The 8,456-nt window shown below is 35.8% G+C and overlaps 1 protein-coding gene across 2 annotated transcripts in view; it reads right to left on the reverse strand.

Annotated features, from left to right (window-relative positions):
* LOC139393685 (NLR family CARD domain-containing protein 3-like) overlaps nt 1–5,296 on the reverse strand; it is a 42,866-nt gene extending 37,570 nt beyond the window's left edge. Inside the window, exon 1 of one of the 2 annotated variants that reach the window (XR_011629791.1) lies at nt 5,198–5,294. The gene's annotated coding sequence lies outside the window, so the exon portion shown is untranslated. Of the gene's footprint in view, nt 1–5,197 lie in introns of both variants that reach the window. The other variant, XM_071142028.1, reaches the window with a different exon arrangement.
* Between the last annotated feature and the right edge of the window lie 3,160 nt (nt 5,297–8,456).

Consider the following 8,456-nt stretch of genomic DNA (forward strand, 5'->3'; position numbering starts at 1 on the left):
TAGGTTATAATGTATAGTAGTGGGTTGTTAGTGATATATAGATGTTATATTATGTAAAGTAGACTAGGTTATAATGTATAGTAGTGGGTTGTTAGTGATATGTTATATTATGTAAAGTAGACTAGGTTATAATGTATAGTAGTGGGTTGTTAGTGATATGTTATATTATGTAAAGTAGACTAGGTTATAATGTATAGTAGTGGGTTGTTAGTGATATGTTATATTATGTAAAGTAGACTAGGTTATAATGTATAGTAGTGGTTTGTCAGTGATATGTAGATGTTATATTATGTAAAGTAGACTAGGTTATAATGTATAGTAGTGGGTTGTTAGTGATATGTAGATGTTATATTATGTAAAGTAGACTAGGTTATAATGTATAGTAGTGGGTTGTTAGTGATATGTAGATGTCATATTATGTAAAGTAGACTAGGTTATAATGTATAGTAGTGGGTTGTTAGTGATATGTTATATTATGTAAAGTAGACTAGGTTATAATGTATAGTAGTGGGTTGTTAGTGATATGTTATATTATGTAAAGTAGACTAGGTTATAATGTATAGTAGTGGGTTGTTAGTGATATGTGGATGTTATATTATGTAAAGTAGACTAGGTTATAATGTATAGTAGTGGGTTGTTAGTGATATGTTATATTATGTAAAGTAGACTAGGTTATAATGTATAGTAGTGGGTTGTTAGTGATATGTAGATGTTATATTATGTAAAGTAGACTAGGTTATAATGTATAGTAGTGGGTTGTTAGTGATATGTAGATGTTATATTATGTAAAGTAGGCTAGGTTATAATGTATAGTAGTGGGTTGTTAGTTATATGTTATATTATGTAAAGTAGACTAGGTTATAATGTATAGTAGTGGGTTGTTAGTGATATGTAGATGTTATATTATGTAAAGTAGACTAGGTTATAATGTATAGTAGTGGGTTGTTAGTGATATGTTATATTATGTAAAGTAGACTAGGTTATAATGTATAGTAGTGGGTTGTTAGTGATATGTAGATGTTATATTATGTAAAGTAGATTAGGTTATAATGTATAGTAGTGGGTTGGTAGTGATATGTTATATTATGTAAAGTAGACTAGGTTATAATGTATAGTAGTGGGTTGTTAGTGATATGTTATATTATGTAAAGTAGTCTAGGTTATAATGTATAGTAGTGGGTTGTTAGTAATATGTAGATGTTATATTATGTAAGGTAGTCTAGGTTATAATGTATAGTAGTGGGTTGTTAGTGATATGTAGATGTTATATTATATAAAGTAGACTAGGTTATAATGTATAGTAGTGGGTTGTTAGTGATGTGTAGATGTTATATTATATAAAGTAGACTAGGTTATAATGTATAGTAGTGGGTTGTTAGTGATATGTAGATGTTATATTATGTAAAGTAGACTAGGTTATAATGTATAGTAGTGGGTTGTTAGTGATATGTAGATGTTATATTATGTAAAGTAGACTAGGTTATAATGTATAGTAGTGGGTTGTTAGTGATATGTAGATGTTATATTATGTAAAGTAGACTAGGTTATAATGTATAGTAGTGGGTTGTTAGTGATATGTTATATTATGTAAAGTAGACTAGGTTATAATGTATAGTAGTGGGTTGTTAGTGATATGTAGATGTTATATTATGTAAAGTAGACTAGGTTATAATGTATAGTAGTGGGTTGTTAGTGATATGTAGATGTTATATTATGTAAAGTAGACTAGGTTATAATGTATAGTAGTGGGTTGTTAGTGATATGTAGATGTTATATTATGTAAAGTAGACTAGGTTATAATGTATAGTAGTGGGTTGTTAGTGATATATAGATGTTATATTATGTAAAGTAGACTAGGTTATAATGTATAGTAGTGGGTTGTTAGTGATATTTTATATTATGTAAAGTAGACTAGGTTATAATGTATAGTAGTGGGTTGTTAGTGATATGTTATATTATGTAAAGTAGACTAGGTTATAATGTATAGTAGTGGGTTGTTAGTGATATGTAGATGTTATATTATGTAAAGTAGGCTAGGTTATAATGTATAGTAGGGGGTTGTTAGTGATATGTTATATTATGTAAAGTAGACTAGGTTATAATGTATAGTAGTGGGTTGTTAGTGATATTTTATATTATGTAAAGTAGACTAGGTTATAATGTATAGTAGTGGGTTGTTAGTGATATTTTATATTATGTAAAGTAGGCTAGGTTATAATGTATAGTAGTGGGTTGTTAGTGATATTTTATATTATGTAAAGTAGACTAGGTCATAATGTATAATGGTGGGTTGTTAGTGATGTGTAGATGTTATATTATGTAAAGTAGACTAGGTTATAATGTATAGTAGTGGGTTGTTAGTGATATGTTATATTATGTAAAGTAGACTAGGTTATAATGTATAGTAGTGGGTTGTTAGTGATATTTTATATTATGTAAAGTAGGCTAGGTTATAATGTATAGTAGTGGGTTGTTAGTGATATTTTATATTATGTAAAGTAGACTAGGTTATAATGTATAGTAGTGGGTTGTTAGTGATATGTAGATGTTATATTATGTAAAGTAGACTAGGTTATAATGTATAGTAGTGGGTTGTTAGTGATATATAGATGTTATATTATGTAAAGTAGACTAGGTTATAATGTATAGTAGTGGGTTGTTAGTGATATGTTATATTGTGTAAAGTAGACTAGGTTATAATGTATAATAGTGGGTTGTTAGTGATATTTTATATTATGTAAAGTAGACTAGGTTATAATGTATAGTAGTGGGTTGTTAGTGATATATAGATGTTATATTATGTAAAGTAGACTAGGTTATAATGTATAATAGTGGGTTGTTAGTGATATGTTATATTGTGTAAAGTAGACTAGGTTATAATGTATAATAGTGGGTTGTTAGTGATATTTTATATTATGTAAAGTAGACTAGGTTATAATGTATAATAGTGGGTTGTTAGTGAAATTTTATATTATGTAAAGTAGACTAGGTTATAATGTATAATAGTGGGTTGTTAGTGATATTTTATATTATGTAAAGTAGACTAGGTTATAATGTATAATAGTGGGTTGTTAGTGATATTTTATATTATGTAAAGTAGACTAGGTTATAATGTATAGTAGTGGGTTGTTAGTGATATATAGATGTTATATTATGTAAAGTAGACTAGGTTATAATGTATAGTAGTGGGTTGTTAGTGATATGTTATATTGTGTACAGTAGACTAGGTTATAATGTATAATAGTGGGTTGTTAGTGATATGTAGATGTTATATTATGTAAAGTAGACTAGGTTATAATGTATAATAGTGGGTTGTTAGTGATATGTAGATGTTATATTATGTAAAGTAGACTAGGTTATAATGTATAGTAGTGGGTTGTTAGTGATATGTAGGTGTTATATTATGTAAAGTAGACTAGGTTATAATGTATAGTAGTGGGTTGTTAGTGATATATAGATGTTATATTATGTAGAGTAGGCTAGGTTATAATGTATAATAGTGGTTGTTAGTGATATGTAGATGTTATATTATGTAAAGTAGACTAGGTTATAATGTATAGTAGTGGGTTGTTAGTGATATGTAGATGTTATATTATGTAAAGTAGGCTAGGTTATGTATAGTAGTGGTTTGTTAGTGGTATGCAGATCGAGGTCTATACCTCGGCTATAGCCTACATATCATAGATGACCAGTCTAAACCTGTTCAGGTCAGTTCACATAATGTTATAGTCCTTCCAGTAGCAGGACAGAGAATGTACTGTATATAACCTACATATCATAGATGACCAGTCTAAACCTGTTCAGGTCAGTTCACATAATGTTATAGTCCTTCCAGTAGCAGGACAGAGAATGTACTGTATATAACCTACATATCATAGATGACCAGTCTAAACCTGTTCAGATCAGTTCACATAATGTTATAGTCCTACCAGTAGCAGGACAGAGAATGTACTGTATATAACCTACATATCATAGATGACCAGTCTAAACCTGTTCAGGTCAGTTCACATAATGTTATAGACCTACCAGTAGCAGGACAGAGAATGTAGCCTAGGCCTGATATTTTTTACAACATTTTCAACGGAGGCCATCAGGTCGATCGTCATGATAAGCAGTGATGTATTTTTTTTTAGGGAGCACAAAGAAATATGTAAATGACGTCAAAAGGTATTCAATCAAAGTTTGTACCGACAGATGTATATCTATCTATTGAATAGCCTTTCATTACAGGGCTCTCCAACCCTGTTCCTGGAGCGCTACCCTCCGGTAGGGTTTTCTCTCCAACCCTGTTCCTGGAGCGCTACCCTCCGGTAGGGTTTTCACTCCAACCCTGTTCCTGGGGCGCTACCCTCCGGTAGGGTTTTCACTCCAACCCTGCTCCTGGAGCGCTACCCTCCGGTAGGGTTTCACTCCAACCCTGTTCCTGGAGCGCTACCCTCCGGTAGGGTTTTCACTCCAACCCTGTTCCTGGAGCGCTACCCTCTGGTAGGGTTTTCACTCCAACCCTGTTCCTGGGGCTTTACCCTCCGGTAGGGTTTCTCTCCAACCCTGTTCCTGGAGCGATACCCTCAGGTAGAGTTTCACTCCAACCCTGCTCCTGGAGCGCTACCCTCCGGTAGGGTTTCTCTCCAACCCTGCTCCTGGAGCTCCTCCCTCCGGTAGGGTTTCTCTCCAACCCTGTTTCTGGAGCGCTACCCTCCGGTAGGGTTTCACTCCAATCCCAGTTGTAAATAGCCTGATTTATCTTATAAACCAACTCATTATTTTAATCAGGTGACTAGTTTTGAATAGTAATGAAAACCTACAGGATGGTATCTCTCCAGGAACAGGATCAGAGAGCCCTGTTTTAGAAGATGGATAAAATCCATCCTCCATTTTGTTTTACTATTCAGCTTCAGCTAACCGTCCTAAAATCTGACTAGAAATGTATATTTTTACTATTCAGCTTCAGCTAACCGTCCTAAAATCTTATTAGAAATGTATATTTTTTGTAACAGTGACGTTACCATTCACCTGGTAATTAAATATAATTTATTTAGAATTGATCAGAATAATTTCTTCGTGTCTTCTTAAAATGAAGGTTCTCCCCAGCACTACACACATGATGATCAGTGATCATAGATCAAACCTAATCTTGACTATTAAATGTCTGATGACGACCTAACTATATAATATAATATGTTGCCTCTAGACTTACCAGAATCTGCTCGTCTTTCCTTCAAATCAATACTTTTACCCGACTTCTAATGTTGCCGAGAAATGTGCGCCACAGTTTCAACATCCATTTTGTAAGTGCATTCGCCTGCAAACTTACTTTCAACTTCATGAGGAAATTACATAACCAGAATTCCTAAACCCAGACGCAACATCCCGAGTCTACCGGGACCGCTGGGAAGAAGACTGTAGGAAGTCGACCGATGCCGTGATTTGGGGTTTGAGAAGTCAGAAGTGAAAAATGATTCCTTAGTTGTACATTTTCTCGAAATCTAAAGCCAAAACCTAGATTTGAGCCAATGTATTAAGTATTTGAACATGTTATTACTCCAACTTCGGGAAAGTGACAAACTGACACGTTATTATTTTAGTCAAAATGACTTTATATCGAAGGAGTGTCTTTTATTTGACGGCCTGCACATGCGCAGTTCGGCGTGAGACGACCGTTATACCCGATAATGTGTTTCTGCGCATGAGTTTAGCAAAGCAACGTTGCCGTGATATGTGCGTCTGTGTCTAGTTTGTATAAATGTATGTGCATATTACACTATATTACACTTTTGGTGCGGCAGGTAACCTAGTGGTTTTAGCGTTGGGACAGTAACAGGAGCTGACAAGGTAAACATCTGTTGTTCTGCCCCTGAACAAGGCAGTTAACCCACTGTTCCCCTGAACAAGGCAGTTAACCCACTGTTCCCCTGAACAAGGCAGTTAACCCACTGTTCCCCTGGACAAGGCAGTTAACCCACTGTTCCCCTGAACAAGGCAGTTAACCCACTGTTCCCCTGGACAAGGCAGTTAACCCACTGTTCCCCTGGACAAGGCAGTTCACCCACTGTTCCCCTGAACAAGGCAGTTAATCCATTGTTCCCCTGAACAAGGCAGTTCACCCACTGTTCCCCTGAACAAGGCAGTTATCCCACTGTTCCCCTGAACAAGGCAGTTCACCCACTGTTCCCCTGAACAAGGCAGTTAACCCACTGTTCCCCTGAACAAGGCAGTTAACCCACTGTTCCCCTGAACAAGGCAGTTCACCCACTGTTCCCTGGTAGACCGTCATTGTAATAAATAATTTCTTCTTAAACTGACTTGCCTAGTTAAATAAAGGTTACTTAATGTTTTAATATATATATATATACAGATAAACTAAGTATGTGGACACCCCTTCAAATTTGTGGATTCGGCTATTTCAGCCACACCTGTTGCTGACAGGTGTATAAAATCGAGCACACAGCCATGCAATCTCCATAGACAAACATTAGCAGTAGAATGGCCTTAATGAAAATCTCAGTGACTTTCAACGTGGCACAGTCATAGGATGCCACCTTTCCACAAAGTCAGTTCATCACATTTCTGCCCTGCTAGAGATTCCCCAGTCAACTGTAAATGCTGTTATTGTGAAGTTGAAACATCTAGGAGAAACAACGGCTCAGGCGCAAAGTGGTAGGCCACACAAGCTCACAGAATGGGGCTGCTGAGGGCTGAAGCACGTCTGTCCTCGGTTGTAACACTCACTATTGAGTTCCAAACTCGGTAGTGAGCCTCAGACCAGGCACATCAAGCTGAAGGACGAGCACAGTCAGAATCTATTTCAAATGGCTCCTTTTGAGCATCTGTAAATACTAAATAAATACCTGTTCTGCATTTGAAATAATGCCACTTCCGAAATCAAACGTGTCCGTGGCAAAATATCATGTGAGAGAGATTAAAGTAGACCGCATGTGCATGTCCAAATATGGGCATGCACATCCTGTTCCTGTGGTCACGTGTTAAGAGGGTGTGTGTTATTTTATATCTATATGGCATCCTTTGAAGTAGTCATGGTGATTGATGTCTAGGGGCCTGGTTGAACTGGGGGGTTTGAGTGTTTGAACTTTTGGAACGTGTATGGCCCCCACCCCCAGTTTTATTGTCCTTATGGTTGTTATCTACGAAGCAGGAGTGTGTGTGTGTGTGTGGGGGGGGGGGAGTCCCTTGGCATTGTAAACTGAACAAGCCAATAAATGAACAACGACCGTGACGCTATATACCAAATTTGCTGACACACCGAACATAGAAAATCACCCAACAATGACAACACAGGCTACCTAAATATGGTTCCCAATCAGAGACAACGACCGTGACGCTATATACCAAATGTGCTGACACAACTAACATAGACAATCACACAACAATGACAACACAGACTACCTAAATATGGTTCCCAATCAGAGACAATGACACCGGCCTCTGATTGAAAACCATATCAGGCCAAACACCGAAAAAGACAAACTAGACATACAGCATAGAATGCCCACTCAGATCACACCTATAACAAACAAAACCTATAAACATACATATCAAACTATGATCAGGGCGTGACGCAAACCTATTGGGAATTATTGATCAATCAAAATGTACCTGTTTTCTGTATAGAATGACTTGTATACAGATTATATTACAACTTGTTGTGTTTTGGCTTAGTGGTTGTTTCTTTACTAACTAGGAAAACTCAACAGTGTGTAAGTCTGAGAAACATTATTGAGCTGGTTGGTTTATTGTTGTTGAAAGCTTGAAATGAACACACATTGAGAAGTGATATTGCAGCAACAGTTTTAAAGTGGGTAATCGTATCATATATATATATATATATCCTTGCATGTTTGAATTATAGCTCCTTTAAAGTGTTTTCATCACCGCCTGGTAAACACATTCTTGTAAATTGTCTACGTTGACATTTCTGGTTATGTCTCACACGTAACATAATAATACTAAAGATTATGATAATAATGTTATATTATTTTTATAATAATACATATGTGCAAACCAAATGTATTTCTGAAAACCCCTTTTTGCATCTTCAATAGTTGTAGATGTTCCAACGTTCGTAGATGATCCTCAGGGATCATATAACAACCTGGGTTGTTGTAGAGTGGGCATAAGTTCAACACTCCGGAGTCAATGTCCTAGCTTTTGTCTTTTTCATAGCCTGTGAGAGAGAATATATTCCACAGCCTTGGTTTCTAATCATACTTTCTAATCAATAAGCAAGGTCAAGTAGACCCTAAGAGGGCAGAAGTTATTGTTTACAAACATTGTGAATGAAAAAACATTGTTTCATTGTATAAATAGTCTTCATTTTTAAAAACATACATGGAAATGCCTAGAATTAATACCTATGGTGATTCTGCGCAATGCACTTGGGCCACAGTTGTGCGTTGGTTGTTGGTGCATGGAATGTGTAGCGAGTGGGTTGAGGTTCC

The sequence above is a fragment of the Oncorhynchus clarkii genome, unplaced genomic scaffold, assembly GCF_045791955.1.
Source record: "Oncorhynchus clarkii lewisi isolate Uvic-CL-2024 unplaced genomic scaffold, UVic_Ocla_1.0 unplaced_contig_11072_pilon_pilon, whole genome shotgun sequence".
Lineage (NCBI taxonomy): Eukaryota > Metazoa > Chordata > Actinopteri > Salmoniformes > Salmonidae > Oncorhynchus > Oncorhynchus clarkii.